At 40.6% G+C, this 16,884-nt stretch overlaps 3 long non-coding RNA genes across 5 annotated transcripts in view; 2 read left to right on the forward strand and 1 right to left on the reverse strand.

Annotated features, from left to right (window-relative positions):
* Positions 1–6,014, forward strand: part of LOC135251591 (uncharacterized) — a 102,083-nt gene extending 96,069 nt beyond the window's left edge. For both annotated transcript variants that reach the window (XR_010329163.1, XR_010329164.1), the window contains exons 3-4: positions 4,716–5,311; positions 5,935–6,014. This is a non-coding gene — a long non-coding RNA (uncharacterized LOC135251591). The remainder of the gene's footprint in view (positions 1–4,715; positions 5,312–5,934) is intronic.
* Positions 6,015–6,331: 317 nt separating this feature from the next.
* Positions 6,332–10,327, forward strand: LOC135251590 (uncharacterized). The gene is made up of 2 exons (XR_010329162.1): positions 6,332–7,289; positions 9,499–10,327. It is a non-coding gene; the product is annotated as an uncharacterized LOC135251590 (long non-coding RNA).
* LOC135251589 (uncharacterized) overlaps positions 10,323–16,884 on the reverse strand; it is a 29,506-nt gene continuing 22,944 nt past the window's right edge. The window contains exon 6 of one of the 2 annotated variants that reach the window (XR_010329161.1): positions 10,323–10,852. This is a non-coding gene — a long non-coding RNA (uncharacterized LOC135251589). Of the gene's footprint in view, positions 10,853–14,190 lie in introns of those variants that run through there. The other variant, XR_010329160.1, reaches the window with a different exon arrangement.

Below are 16,884 nucleotides of genomic sequence, written 5' to 3' on the forward strand. Positions count from 1 at the left end.
CTTAATGCTGAGAAGTAAGCAGTTCAATTGTGTAGAACTCAGTTATGCAAAAATTGGGATATTTTTAATAATGCATTTTTTGTGCTGCATGTTAGTGAATGAAGGCTTAAGTCTCAAAAGTAAGATAAGTAGATAATAAAATCAAGAGGAATGTGGTGTTCTATCTCATGTAAATACATGATATTTCATCTGTAATGAATAACCTACGCACTTCCGTCATTTACATAAGTAAAATTATTATATATAAATTTTACATCAGCATGACTTTATAGTGGAGAGCAGTGGGGAACCTTCCTGTTATTAGTAATTGATTCTATGGATCATAAATCAACAGTACTTTTCCAAACACGATGAAGCACGGAAAGGCTATTCTTTGTTTGATATGTGCTTTTAATATAAATATTTTTCTACGCTGATATGCTAGTATGGATATGTGCTGCGTAAACATATGATAAGTGAATATATATGGTAGTATGCCAAGGTGAACATTGTGCAAAAAGAATGAGGAAGATTAAGATAGTTGTGTGTAATATTTATAGTGTTATAATTACTGGGTTGATTTTTCATATATATTTTTTGTCAATTGACATATAGAAGTTATATAAAGTTAACTGAAATTATTGCTTGGCAATGTAAGATGAAGTGATCTCCATACCTTCCGTATAAAATGAACAGTGAGCATGTTGATAATGTTCTGCACAAACACACATGTAATCTGTGTTAATTTGGAAAATAACAACAACAACAACACGATTATGGTACAGAAGGAGAGGGGGTGAGGTGACATTCCTGAAGTGCTCTCATTGGGGTTCAAAGTAGGCTTCTAAAATGTCTGTCTTTGTGATTGGTGCTGCGTGTTTTATTTTTAAAACGGAGAAATCTGTTCAGGGACCCCGCCATTTCAAGACCATCGAGGGTGTCATTCGCAGAAACGTGGAACAGAATCCCCACCCCCAGCCCTTCTGTAGAATGGCTTGTTATTTGCGAGAGGAAAGGTGGGAGTGCGTTTTGGTCTCGGGGAAAAAAAAGAAGAAAAATCAAAGGCACTTCTATCCCACTGGAAAACTGACATTCCCACCTCCTACATAAGTTTGTTCCTCTTGCTTTACCTCCTCTTTTTCCATGCTTTTCGCCCTCATCCCACTAATCCCTCCATCCCTCCCGTCCTTGTTAATATTCATCTCCGGAACTTGGAAGTGAAGTCCCAGCCTGATGCACAGGCCGTTTTACTGCACATCACGGCCCCCTCCTCCCCCCGCCCCCAACCCTCCGCCCCCCGCCCCTCTACCCCACAATGCACCCCGCCGTCTTCCACCTGCTCTCCGTTCCACAGCAGAGTGACTGTGACTCTTCAGTGTCACGTTCCCCGAAGGCCAGGCAGCCAAAAAGCCAACGCCGTTAGTTTATTAAAAAAGGTAATAAGTAATAATGAGACAGAGGTGGGCAAAGGACTGTCATTTACAGGGAGGGAAATGAAAAGCGGGGGGGGGGGGAGTTGGGGGGGCGGGGGGGAAGGTGTGCGTATATGAGGATGACGACCAGACGGCGAGAGGCAACGAGAGATTTCTGATATGAAGCTAATCTCCAACTGTTAAAGGAACAAGCCGCAATGTGGTTCATTAGAGACTGGAATTCATTGGGTATAGGCATACTTCTGCGCCACCTGTTCCAATATGCGCAGCCCGGTGAAGGCTGCTGTCTCTGGATGTTTCCAGGAAAAAAATTAAGTAAGCTTTGTGTATTTTAATTAATTTATTTATTTATTTTAATTGCAGGATGCATTCTGGGTACACATTTGTTGTTTGCTGATGCCGGTCCCATATCAGTAAGCTCTGAGTATCCCTACTGAGCGCTGAGGCTTTGAACAGCTCACCAGGTCAGGTTTCGCATTATGGTCTGCGCTCTTGCCCGTGCTTCCACCTGACCCTCATGCAAATCCATTCTCCACACAATGCATTTCATATCAAAGCGCCGCCGCCATGACTCCCCTTAGGAGACATTAAGCCGCTGTACGTTGCTTTCACGTGTGATAGCATGGCTCCTGTGTGCATTGATCTATTTGCTTTTCTAATGCTTTATTAATAATCACAACAACACTGCCTCCTTGCAGGGGCGATTACCATCCTCCCCTTCCAGTTTATAATTCCTCTCTTTTAGTCTACATGTCTGTGACGTTGTTGGGGGAGATACATTACATTTTAGTATTTAGCACATGCTCTTATGCAGAGATAAGACATTTACTCATATTACTTATATGTATTCTAATTAAAATTATAATTATTTTTTTTTACATTTTATATGCAATCCATTCATAGAGCTTGATATTTCCTGAAGCAATTCAGGTTAAGTACCTTGTTCAAGCGTACGCAATGGCAGCACCCCAGCTGAGAATTAAACCCACAACCTACAGTATGTGTTACAAGCCCATTTGACTGACCATTATGCTACACTCTCACCCCACAAAGACCGTTTGAGGACGTCGAGATGAAGAACAAGGAAACTTGTTGGACAACAGTGGTAAAAAATAATAATTTAAAAACTTAAAAGACCACAGAGTTGAAAGAAGTGTAAATAAAGACTAAAGACTTCTTTGCATTTAAATTATTTATTGCAGTTCCCTCTTCAGTTTTTATATCCAAACCCGATTTGGATTTGATCTCTCCTGTCTGCTTCCTGTGCATGTGCCCACTGAGCATTTTAGAAACAGAAGGTGCTGGGATTGGACCAAATATCCCCCCCCCCCATCCCCTGTCCCCTGTGTCTTGCCCATATTAGCTATGGCACTGGTGTGCTTTACTCATTACTCCCATGCATAATTCCAGCGCCTCATTTTATTGTTAATGGTGGTAATGAGCAATATCGTATCCAAAAAAAGGCTGTCCCATTTAAGTGGATGAAATTGTTTTTGGGAGTTTGAAATATTAATATGTTGGGTTCTTTTCATTTAAAAGGGAAAAAAGGAAAAGCTTTTTTAGAATCACACTACCATGTTAATTATGTTTGAGGCAAAGATGTATATTTCTCTTGATTTGACCCTCTAATTCACAATTTTAGATTTGTAATCAAATAATTCACAGATGGTTGAAGTGCAGATTCTCAACTTTTATTAAAAGGGTAATTTTGTACATTTTGGTTTCACCACGTGGAAATTTGAGCACTTTTTATACTTAGCCTCCCCACACCCACCCCTTAGGCCTTCATTCCACAAGGCACATAGGCCTCTGCCCAAGTCAAATATACTGCATATTTGAAATAACTTAACCCTTTAGATCAGTGGTGTCAAACTCGTTGCCATGGAGGGCCGTGTGTATGCAAGTTTTCATTCCAACCAATTAATGCTGCCTTAATTGAGTCCAATTACTCATTCAGCCATATGCGTTTAACTGCATTGAAGCACAGAATATAAGAAAATTTTTATTTAGACAATGCGGGTCACATAACGTCGGGTCACCATTGTGCACGAACCTGCATCCCTAATTCAGCAAATAATTTAACTAATTATATAATCAAGATCTGAGGCTGGAATGAAAACCTGCATACACACGGCCCTCCATGGCAACGAGTTTGACACCACTGCTTTAGATGCTGATAAAATTCTAAAACGTACCTGGGAAGGTTCAACAAAACATGTCATGTAACCAAAGTACCTTACAGGAAGAGAAATAGGTTCTGAATATTGGTGAAATATACATATGTTTTTCATGTTTTCAGTAACTTGCAGAATTACAGTTGTTTCGGTTGGCCAGTGGCCGGAAGTCAATTACCCGGTTCTGACTCACCTCATGACACAGGAAAAAAGGCCAGACCTGTCCCGGTGTAATTACCAGGATGGTGACTTGGCAAAAACAGCATCACTCTGTTTCCAGTTCAGGTGTTGTTTACATGCATTTAAGCCTTATTGGATACAAGGGTGATTGATCACATGATTGTGTACTTTGGCACATTCGAGAGTGATATCATAGTTGGGGTTGCAGTGCATAAACCCCTCATGACAAAAATTGAATGCACATTTGAGAGTTCAGTGATGCCAAAACCATAGGTACCGGTCTATGTAGATGTGGGAAAAAGTGATATGGTCAGATGAGGGGGTGAGGGGGTCCAGTGACTGTGTTATGCTGTGGGGGGCATTTTCCTGTAATCGTTTGGGTCCACTTGTCCCCTTAGAGGGAAGGGTCACTGCAAATCAATACTTATTCTGAGTGATCACCTTTATGCTATGATGAAACATTTCTAACGGGCTTGATGGGCGTGGTCTCTTCCAGGATGACAATGCCCCCATCCACAGGGCACGAGGGGTCACTGAATGGATTGATAGGTATGAAAATGATGTAAATCATATGCTATGGCCTTCGCAGTCAGATAATCTCAAAACCAATTGAACACCTATGGGAGATTTTGGACCAATGTGTTAGACGGCACTCTCTACCACCATCATCAAAACATCAAATGAGGGAATATCTTTTGGAAGAATGGTGTTTCATCCCTTCAGTAGTGTTCCGGAGTCTAATAGAATCTATACCAAGGTGCATTGAAGCTGTTCTGGTCGCTTGTGGTGGTCCAGCACTCTACCATGACACTTTATGTTGGTTTTTCCTTACCCCTCCCTCAACCTAATTCTCTTGAGCGACCAATCAACCGAGTTGCTCGCTGTGAACGCAGGGTCAAGGGTCAAAGCATTTCAAAATAAGGTAATGTGATTCTTTATTGTGACCCAGCTCTGTTGCCGTGACGCTGCTGACCGTCGCCGGGTTATATGGAGACTCCCTTACGGCACGGGGCGCGAGCGAGCGTGCGTCCGACGTGCCCGCCCCGGGTTCGTCCGCAGCCGTGCAGGGGGCACCGAGCTCCGCGCCCTCAGATCTTCAGTGGGATCAATGGACCCAGTCCATCTGAGCAGAATGACCAGGGTCAGCATCAAAGGCCCCCGGTCTGTGCCCAGGCCACCTGGAGCTGGGCTGGGGTCATGGGGCCGGCCCCCTGCCCGCTCCACTTCCCCCTCTCCCCCGGCCCGCTCCCCTGGGCAGACCATGGGCACTGCGCAGGAACACAGCCAATGTGTGATCTCTCGTGCCCCCATGGCGGGGGTCAGAGGTTAACCACACCAGACCACTGCCTGGTCGCAGATGCACTTCAGGAAGTTTCATTTTGTTTTATTTATCATTTTGTTTAAAAAAATAATAAAACAAGGAAACAGACTTTTGACAACATTTTTTTTCCTTCTCCCCTCTCCACCTTTGTTCAGGGCAATAAATATTTGTGAAAAGAATTAAAGACAGAATGCAAAACATTGGGTGTGAAGATCGAGTTCATGGTAAGACTTTTATTTTTGGATTAATAGTTAAAGCTACAGACATTTAGACAAATAGTGCATGGATATTTTAGAGCTTTTGTGAGTTGAGCAGATGAAAATGTACAACCTGCTCTAACAATGACTCTATAAACCTGTGACCTTACATTTGTAAAATTTTAATTGGTTGTGTATGACAGTGAAAAAGGACTGTTATGATGATTGCCCAGTCAACACAATGTTAAGAAAATATGTGGCAAGTAAAGCTAGAAGGCTCAGTGCCTGTTTGAATCAAACCTTTGTATTTGCAAAAATTTTTTATTTATGATTCAGCAAAGTGATAAAAGGAGATGGTAATTATTGGGGAAAAGAGTTATTTTCACGTATACCAGGGCTGTCAGTTCTATTCAAATGCAGCAGTATTTGACATCAATATTGACATCACTGCCATTGATCAGTTGTCATTTTGGTGAAGATGTTCCTATGAAGTACTGAAGAAGTAAAGTCATTACGTCTGTAAAGGCACTGAAAACAGTAACATTCAATCATTCAAATAAATGTTCTTGACAAAAATGGGGCGTACGCGTCTTTTCACTGTGTTTCTCTAACATTGCGACAGCGTTATTTTAATAGTTTTTATTTTGCAGGTGTGTACATTTGCAGTGTCGGGACCACATACAGTGTATTAAAGACCACTCTCGCGCCAACCAAAATGCTGCTGTATTTGCAAGTATCCAATTTCCAATTATTTATTTATAAATACCATCTATTTTACTTATTTGTTTATTTTGATCTTATTTGATGACATTTTTAATTGTGACAATTTTATTGTAAGTAGGTATTACTCAGATTTGTAACTTCCCAGAAAGCTCCCTGTTCATTTTTATGAAATATCGTCTTAAAATCCACTCAGAGAACATCCCCCCTCCCAATATATCCCCAACAAATGTGAAGAAGAATAAAAAGGGAAGGAGAGAGAGAGAGAAGGGGGGGAGGAGGGGGAAAGGTCTGATGAATTTGGCAAGGAACAGACGGAGGGGGAGACAGATGGCGCGAAGTCTGCAGCTCCAGCGATGTTCACATGGTGCTAAAATCCTCCTCTCTCACATTCCAACAAATCCAAGCAAGAGGCTCACAAGTGCGCCTCCATCACCAATTCGCTCGGTCTGTAGGGCCCCTGGCACTTTCCACTCATCTATGACCAACTAGGGGAAGAAAAACTGCTGTCATCACTCCATAATGTATCTACACATATAAATCCTTTTTTTTTCCTCCTCTCTCTTTTTTTTTTGGTGTGTCTGGATCCATTTACAGGTTTATTAGCCCACGGGGGTAAGGGGTTTCAGAGATTGATAGACAGGGAGGGGACGATTGTCGAAAAAAAAAGCCCCCCGAAAGAATGGGGAAAAGGACCCAGGGTGGCGCCGGAGTGTAAAATCTCGTTGAGTAAACACAGGGCCAAGGCATGACTGAGAAGGCCGCCGATTCCGTTCGTGTCGGAGGAGGAGAAACATAAGGAGCTTTCAATTAGTTTCGCTCCCAATGGCATCCGCCGCTGCTCCTGACGAGCGGCTCCCGGCTCCGCGAGCGCCCGCTCTGTTGTGCGTGCGCGTCTCTGTTTATACAACACAAAGTTATCTCATGACAAATTAAAGAAGTGCAAAGATGAAATTTTTGGACGTTCATCCGTGTTTGCGGAGACCTCTTAGTGGCGCGGGGATTTTTTTTTTCTTTCTTTCTTCTTCTTCTTCTTCTTTTCCCCCCCCTCTCTGCTGTGAAAACAGACGCGCGCAACATTGGAGATGGCTCCTGACTGCTTGACCTGGCATTGGCTGGTGTGAAACGCGTTGGAGCCCGGCAGAGTTGGGAGAGTTTAGTGTTGTGAGCACCTGCGTGGATGGTGATAGTGGGCTCGTGCGACGTCGCTGAGGCGCAGAATACCACGGTGGTGACATTCCCTCTCCCTCGCCAAACTCCGTTACCAAGTTCTGTCACATGACAGGTGTGTGTGTGTGATGCGTGCTTTGCCGGTTAGAGAGAGCCACTCTTTGCCGTCTGCTTTTCTATGGGCACATTAATGAATGGCTCATCTGGAAATCTGAGCAAATGGCAAAATGGTCACTGCGGACGTATTGCCCATCGGGTCACTGTTGATGAACAGAACGTTCTGTGCAAAATTCAGTTCCCTGTGTGGGTGCAGTGACATGTTTCTTTCCCCTCTCATTATTATTACGAGTCTTAACAGGTGCACGTGTCTGGGGTAGCACATTTAACACACGCTGTTGAGTCCACAGGTCATTTGTATTTTCACGTTTATTTACTGGAGCAAATTAAACGTGGCTCAAGGGCACATCAGCGTTCAAGCTTGTGCACGCGGCACTGCGCTCGCATATCACGGTCGCAACCTCAAATTCACACCAGTGCGTTAATAAATTAATCACACTAAATGTTATGATAAGATTACATATAACCCTGATGCGCATGCAGATAGGGAAAATAGGGAAATTATACACGCTTACCTCTGAATGGCTTTGATACTCCAACATTTCGTTTCGATACAACTGAAATATAAGCAAATTAGACAGACATTTATGGAAGCTGCTTGGCCTCGTAGGCTGGTGTACAGGTTGGGTTGCGGTTTTTGTCTCGGTGTTAAACAGAGTGTCTTTTTGGCGGAAGGCCAGTCTGCTGTCCGCGGGGCTGCCAGCGTGGCAGCGGGCCCCAGGCAGGGCGGAGGGTCGATAGCCCCGCGACGCGTCTCCCGCGGTATTTTTGCCACCTCTTTGAAAGAAAGGGCAGGATGCAGGAGGCTGGCCGATCAGTGCAATCGACCAGCTCCGACGGCTTCATCAGGCAAAGGTTAGGGTGGATCACCCAAATGGGCCCCGGTGTCAGCGTCCCGTGAAATGACCCCCACTGACCCAACCCCCCCCCCCACCCCCGCCCCCTGGGATCGATCTGCTGAAATGTTCGGACCCACTGCCTCTGTGCACCTGTGTGCCCACCGTGGACTGCTCACCCAGAGACAACCCCCCTCCCCCCAGGTGACGGGTTGCAATTAAATTTAGCCGCAGATATCTGTCTTACTTTTAACTGGGGTTTTCTCTTAACAGACACCCCGGATGGTGCTATGAATTAACAAAAACCCGGGCCATGGTACAGGGACCTTGAAAAGGTCACTGACCTGATGTGTGTCTGGCATGTCCAGCTGGAGGTTTATTTTTCCCAAACTTTTTTGGCTTTTCCACAAAGCGGAAGGTTAATGTTGGACTCCAGGGAGAAAGAAATATATGCCAAATCATAATCACCGATCTTCTTTTTTCTCAGGGAACAGTCATTTATGCCTTTTATATTGGAGATTCTTTCGGAGATCTTTGCCTAATTAGCTGTCATACAAATTAAGACACTTCACATTAAGCTATATTTTATCTTGCAGTCCAAACCATACAATATACAACAAAAAAAAAAACATTATTAACTGTAAACAGTGATGGCTATCATACATGCCCATTTTAATGTATGGCAAAAAAACAGCTCCAACTGGTGCTGAAGTGTGTCTGATGCCTGAGCCACCACAAATGTTTACCCCCCCCTTTCAAGTGAAATAAAGCATGTAATTGCTATGTCCCATAATGCTATTTCGTATTCCTTGGCTTCCACGTGGCCCGTCTGCGTAACGGTTCCTTGACGAAATATTGAACGTAGCGGCGATCTACTGAGACAGTCGTCGCAGCCGCGCTGCTAAATGAAATCGCGTGGCCAAAGGCAACATTTCATACGCAGCCGTTCGGTGATGCCGTGCTACATGCATGTTTTGCATTAATGAAGGCAGTCTGGGAGGGGGATAATTGCGGTGCTAAACACTCTGTGAGCTTCGGCGCGGAATCAATTTCCCGTGTTGTGAAGGGCAGCTGTGATGAGAACCACCACGCTCGCATCCGAACGCGCGGGGACAGATGAGCGCGTTCGGAAGCGCACGGGCAACGGCGACGATTGCGAGTCGCGCTTCAGTCGGAATGATTTTTTTTCCCTCTTCCTCCGTCTCTCTTCAGCCAGAGGAGTCTCATCCGGGGAAATAGGGCGATCTGATTGAAAACAGTGTCTGTAATTAGAGCGCATGCTATTTGTAACCACTTGGCATGGCATTAGTATGCAAAGCTGGCAGTCGGCTAATCTGGGGAAAACGTTTGTTTCCTTAATTGCCCTCTTAGGACAAAAGTGAAGGGGAGTTTAAAGAAGAAGAAGAAGAATGAAGTGAAACGTTCACGTGCAGGAGGAGGAGAGGGCCTGGCACACGTGGCGATGGGGCTCATTGAATGCAGGGGTTAAACTCCGCTAATGGGCCAGAGACAACATGGATCGTTCAGGCCCAACTCGGGGACGTCATTTTAAGAACGTGAGGATACCGGTAGATTCTGAGATTGGAGCCAAGTAGGCGAGAAGCTAAACAGAGGAGTAGCCTACTGCAGCTGGAAAAATATTGAGGGACATCCAGGGGTTCTCAAACTTGCTGGCATACAAGTCCCTTAATGCGTTGATAAACTTTGTTGATAAACACACCACTTAGCTTAAGCATTAACCCACCTCAAGCCCTCGAACATAAAATTTGCACTATACCACCCAGCTCTGATCCTAATCTCGTGTGCGCCCCCGCTCCCCCCACCACGCACACACATACACGCACTGTGCCCCACGTCTACACTATCTTTATCTCTCTATTTTTACAGGGTTCAAGAATGATGGTGTCCACCAAATGACTCTGCCAATGTAGATACGGAAAACCCCGGTTCTTGAAGACCTCAGGCTTTTGTGGTATTGTACAGCTTCCCCGCTGGCTAAACATAAGCAAGCAGATCACAAGTGTTTAAGGGTATTTTTTATTACCTATTACCTAGCATCTAAATTCACAAATTTAAAGAAAAGATCTGTGTATGTTACATTAGCTGTTTGCTTAAGTATTGCGATGCAATTCTTTATTTGATATAACTTATGGATTATGTCATTGCTCTGGACAGTATTCAAATAAAATTTCAAAGATTCTCTCAACTTGCTATCAGTTTCTTTTCTGTAGTCTCACATTATTGTGGAAGAATCACCCAGGATTTCAGATCTATATTCTAATCATAATGCAGACCTAACTGACACCCTGATTCTGTGTGACTTACGCAAATCTGGATACAGTTTTTTTTTAAATTTCAAACACAGTTTGGTGAGTCGACTTTGGTGATAGGTTAGTCACTGGTAAAGACAAATGCTGCTTGAAGCCAGACAATTATGTATTTATTACATATCAATTGTTAAAACAGCAGGACAATCACTGATGCAATTCAGTTAAATGGCTTTTGAACAGGACACTGAACAGATGCCCAGCTGGCAATCAGACCTGCAATTATGCAACATTACATTATGCTGCATTGTTCCCTGTGTGAATGAATCATATTCTGACTTAATTCTCTTACCTTCAAAGCTCAGGGGTGGGTAACAGAGTGTGAAAAATGTTTCTGGTCTTCGTTCATTCAGTCTGAGCTTGACCCCACAGTCTGGCAGATCATTTAACGTCTGAACCTGAATGTTCAGAGCAAATGGTGAAATGAGAACGTCAACAAATGTCACCTGTGTTCACCGAGCCCAACACTTCATCCAGGTATGTAGCTGGACATTTCGATAAAAAACACCTGAAGCACTCCCGAACCAGGGTTACCTACCTCCGCTATAGTGTGTACTTTGATATATTCATCCGACTCAACATTGTGGAGTCCCATCACACCACTGAACCTTTTATCAAATAAATAAGGTAACATGTGGCTGCTATAGGGCTGCTGTAGCAATGCTTTAGCCCAGAACAACACACTGCCATTCTACTGCAGCATGCTGCTACGTCCCGCTAGCCTGCCGTCCCTCCTCCTAAGGAGTGGTTATGTTGCTGAATATAACATACATTCTCTCAGCAAGAGCACCACTTATTCTTGAATCTCAACACATTTCCAGAAAGTTAGAATTTATAGTATTTCCTTGTGAGGATTAAACTCTCAAGGAAACTCTCCACCTTTTCCACTCTCCACTGCTTCTTTCAAATGAAAACATCTTTGCAAACACTGTTTTCCAGCCTACACACACGGATATGTGGATTAATCAATTCCCCCAATGTTTTAGACCAGAGCACTTCACTCCAATAACTTTATGTATTTTACCAAGTACAAAATGTCTTCTGAAGTGGGTTCATTGTGGGAATCAATGTAGACAATATTTTACAATAACTGGAATAAGAGATTAAGCTCATTCTAATAATAACGGCAAATAACTTTGATTTTAAAAAATGATTTTCCTTCTAAGCACACTTTGATGAGTGTTGTGATTATTGTAATTGGGGTAAGCAAAACATAGTGTTTTATGCTGTCAATTGTAGCACTTGGATGTTTTTATTAAAATTAAAGCCCAGTGTAGATTGATTCTTGAGGTCAATATCCACAAGAAAGGGAAAGCAAAAAGACCACTTGCACATTTCCTTCTGCCAGTACAAAGCCACTTCTGCCCTATCATAAAGATTCCGGATATCTAAAGACAATTAATTAACCAATCTCAACCCAGGGCAGTGATGCAAAACGATGGTTAGACCTTTTTAAATATAATTCAATGGGAAGTATACAGTAAAGGGACAAAAGAATGCTATTTTAGCTTATTTAACACAGTCAATGTATTGGCAGATATCATTTACCATTTTTTGTCATTGTATACATGAATTTACTATTTGGACTCATCGCTATTAGCAGAAAGAGGTATTTTGATATTCCTTTTCCACCAAAGTACCTGAAATGCGTTACCATATAAGTTTTTTAATATCATATATAAAGTAACCTGTTACCAGCTTTTAGGCTGGCAATCAAAAAAGTGCATTTTTTTAACATAAAAGTTTACATGCAAGGAGGCATCGCAATTAGGCTTTTTCATAATTAACACATTTATGGAATAGATTAATCTAACTTTATCTCATTAATGCAGTTTTCAAGTTTCCTTCGGGCATAAAAAGATGATTTATGAATTAATCCCCTTAAGTAATTTCCTTTCATTTCCTCAGTTAGAAAATGACTGTCCTGAATACTGTAAAATATAATATTTATATGCATTTACACAGGAGGTTTTTGTATGGTGGAGGATATTGTATTACAATGGCACACACACACACACACACACACACACACCTTAAAACATACAAAATATCCTCCTGTCCTTTTGTGGTGAAAAGCATTGGAAAACACTGTGTTCTTCAGGTAAGGAACTGTTTCTCATTTAATATGTCGAATGTCGCTTTTTAAACACGATAGGCCTACAACTTGAGAAAAATACAGCGTTTTACTGCCGAAATTCTAAAGTGCCAGAATTGACAGTACATTTAGGTATGAATATACTCAGCGCCGCTACCGATGTCTTCATCACCCGCTGCATTGGTATTATAAATGCAACAAGTGAAAGCTATAAGCAACCAAGTGCTGCAGGAGAAATGAACGTAGCCAGAAAAAAAACATGTTTGCGCTGGGAAAACAACAAGCGTTGATATTTTTAACGAATAATAATGGATTATATAATGTGTAGAAGTTTTGGTGTCATTCTTGTTCATTTTGAACGAATGTTTTTTTTTTTGGCATGCTCGTCTTTTTTAATGTACAACATTCTGTCTCCCCCGTTAATTACAAACACAAAAGCTTTATAAGGTTTTCTAAGTGTTTTATTCCGAAATTACACGACTTTGGACTTGTTTTATTTTTTGCCTGTTATGTTACCTGTTAATGTTCATGTATTTATTTGCTCAAACACTGAACAAAGATTGATCGCTTATAGTCTTCTTAGCCTACAGTATTATAGTATTCAGGCTACAGTATAATATTATGAGGTTATCAAATGTTTTCTTTCCCGGGAACAGTGTTAGTTTAGTAAGCACAATGTCCACATTTCTAAAATGAGTTTCTGATCACTGAAACCGCAAATTCATTTCACGCAGAATATTATTTCAAAACTATTTTCTGAGACTGAGGCCAAAACAAATGTATTTCATTCGTACAATCAGATGTGTAATTTATTTAACAAACTCACAGTCATAGTTATTATTGTGTAGTGATGGAATATCTTTAAAATGGAGAGGGTGTAACGTTTATTTAACTGTCGCAAGTAAGTTTTATTCTATTACAAAACTCAGTGATGCAGTTGCAAGTAAAACAGAAGCCTTTTAAACGACCAATAGCGAACTGGCTTCGGCGCGGAAGCGGGGTGACATCTACGTCCTTGCGGTTATTTGCGGAGTGACGTCAGTATTCCATGTAATTTATTCATGCTATTCTGTAGTTATTTGTGTCATTAATGAACCATCAGTGTCGTAAACGTGTTTACACATGTCAATATCGGAAGTAATACATGTCCTGAAAAAAACTTCACTAATTTACTAATGTAGCCTACGCCAAAGTGGTAAATATGTACAAATGAACTAAATGTAACAAATGTGACCAAATGATTCAATCTTTTCAGACGACGATGATGATGATGATGATGATGGTGGTGGTGGTAAGCATGATGACTCATATTGTTATTATAATTTGTGGAAAATGGAGATCTGATTCAACCAGCAAGGATTTAATAGTAAAACGTACAGATGCACTCGTATTCGCACATGAAACGTGAAATTAACTGACCTGAAATTGTTACTGTATCCTGTCCCCCCCCCTGAATTAATTAAATAAACAGATGATCAGATTAAATGTGATGACATTGGATTTTGTCTATGTGAAGCAGGCCAGATTTTAGTCATTTTTTATTGGTTTCCAACACTTGATTCGTTGATTTCACGGTCTGCCTTACAATTAATGTTGTGAAACAGGCAATGAGCACTTTTTTAAATTTATTTTTTAACTCAGTTAAAAAAGTTATAAAAAAGAAATTATATTATACAGGATGGACGTTTCGGGTCTATTAAATTTAATCTCATGGCGCTTTGCCCTTAATACTGAGTAATGATTTAACGTTTTCTTCGATTTGTACAGATCAGCATGTCGAAAACAACATAGGCTATTAATTGTCTTGGTTTAGAACATAGAATACTAGGCTAATATGGCTATTGCAGATGTAGAGAGTTTAAGAGTGTGAGTTTGAAGTGACGCAACAAGTGGGAGAAACTGACTTTGTTAGCTATTTCTGCATGGAAAACGCCCGAGTGCCGTGAAAGACTTGCAAATGTGGATCCAGGTATGTTTAATTAAATGTTTCAGGGTGACTAGGTGAAAAGCAGTCATTGCCCCGATAGCGAATAATGCACTACGCCAATGATTTCAAAGAAGGCTATAGCATAAATCATACCATAAAACGATTAAGTTTTAACTATCTTGTCATTTATGAGACGTTTCTATTCAGTCATAGGGGAAATTCACGGATTATTTAAAATTATATTTAAAAAATCTTCTGTTTATTTGAAACGTAGGTAATGGCATCTTTTGAGGTACCAATCGACTAAAAATAATAACATGTGTAAGGCGGGTAATGTTTTAAAACCAGTATTAAAAAATACTGAGTTAAACATCAACAGATAGCCGAACATATTCTCATTTTATGAATTTCTTTTGAAATGATCAACACGAAACATTAATTTGTAATAGAAGCAGAACGACAAGATAAGTTTGTAAAAGACTTGGTCGTATGTGTGCACAGTCACTTTTGTTTTCAAAGCTTTCAGACTGAATGTCACTGTAAATTGAAATGCAGTTTACAATTGTTTGCCTTAATTTAAAGAAACTATATAGCTACTGTAATTAAGAATAAGATATAAGAATTAACAATACGATATTTTCATTACTGACACCAGTGACGACGAGTGGTATTTATAATACACGTGTTTCTTTTGCAAAATTAACATATTTAACGCCATGAAATCAAATTACATTATTTTAGTTACCGTTATGAAACTATATGAAGAATATAATGATATTCTTAATTGTTAGCCTTAATTTGAACTTTCCCTAGTGAATGAATGCGACATATTAAACAAGTTTAAGTTAAAACATTATATTAAGAGATTGTGTATGCTTACGTTTTTCTGCCAGCGACTGTATTGATTATAATTTGAGAAATTAAGTCAGACATCGACTGTGTATTTAAAACTATTTTATGGATATAACTTGGAGCTCAGTGCCACCATCTTTTACTAGCAAATTTCTATTGCATCATGGTACAATTGCTTTCTATAGAATTGGTGTTGCCATTAGTGAAAGCAGTAACAGCATGTAGTAAACGCAGCAGTACACTCGTATGTCGATACGAGTAGTGTAAACTAGGCCTACAGATAGCTCTTGCATATATAGCCTACACGGTAAAGCATAAAGCTATGCACAGCAGAAAATGTAACCAATTTAATATGCCAGTTTTTGGATCACAAGCAGCAGTAACCATGCAAATGGAGATAAAACAATAAAATTCGGATGCAATCTAACCCCAATGCGCTTTGTTTTAACATATGTGGGAATTTAAGATATTTTCATTTTCTTACGAAATACAATGCAACCGGTGGTCATACAAACTGACGAACAAAAAATTCTGCACTTGAGGATGAAGCACGTTACAATTTAATTGAATCTGAAGCAAAGTTTAAGTTCAGATGCAAAATCCAAACGAATTCATAATTGTAATACATCCCGTTAGGTTCCGGTGTGATAAACTTGTTCTGTGTTAAACTCGGAGGAACGTCGGAGTTCATCCACACATTAATTTGTTAATTCGGCAAGTTCTATTAAGACAATGAGACATTTTTCCACCTGTTGTTTCAACTCATAAATCGAACTCATCTTATGAATTTTTTGCTCATGAAATGTTTGCTTCGCTGTGTACTAAACTGATACATAGCCTACGTATTTTTTATTGTCCATGTTTTCAGTGAGTGGGAGTATGCGTACGAACGCTTCTTCATCTAGATATGTGCTACGTGTACAACTCTTGGGCTGGGATTGTGATTTAAGACACCCATGCCCATGATGAACTGTCTGTACGTGAGTAACATGTCTGCACAATGCTTGTCCTTCTAATCTATTTGAATTCTACAGGCAACAAAACAAAGCCACATGATTGCATGTGTTTTGAATACTACAGGAAACCGAGATTTGCCTCGCAATTTGTGGAAAAATGACCCATTTTATACGTATTAAATAATATTACTTTGACGGTATTATTTAAATGTTTTGTTCAATTAAATGTCATAAACGGGAACAAGATTTTGTCGTTTTAAACTAGGTTAAGTTGATTGGCTCATTAAAAAATTAAATCCTCTTGAATTTCATGAAAACAGTAGCAAGAGGCCTGTAGCATTTAATTTGAAACAGAACCTTCAATAAAATAATAAAACACGTTTAATCCGCAAGCAAACGCAAAATATGTTTATTAGATTTATTATTGTAGTTAAATGGTAAAATAGACACACGCTGACTGTATTCTTTTTGTAACGTGGGAGTACAAGCTAATTAAAATGATTTTTTAAAGTAACAGTCAAGGAGAATGCATGACAGAACAAAACCATTTTAGTTTAGATGCTTTCCCCGTGCAAAGCGGATTGGCCACAACTTTCAATG

This window comes from Anguilla rostrata, chromosome 3 (assembly GCF_018555375.3).
Source record: "Anguilla rostrata isolate EN2019 chromosome 3, ASM1855537v3, whole genome shotgun sequence".
Classification (NCBI taxonomy): Eukaryota; Metazoa; Chordata; class Actinopteri; order Anguilliformes; family Anguillidae; genus Anguilla; species Anguilla rostrata.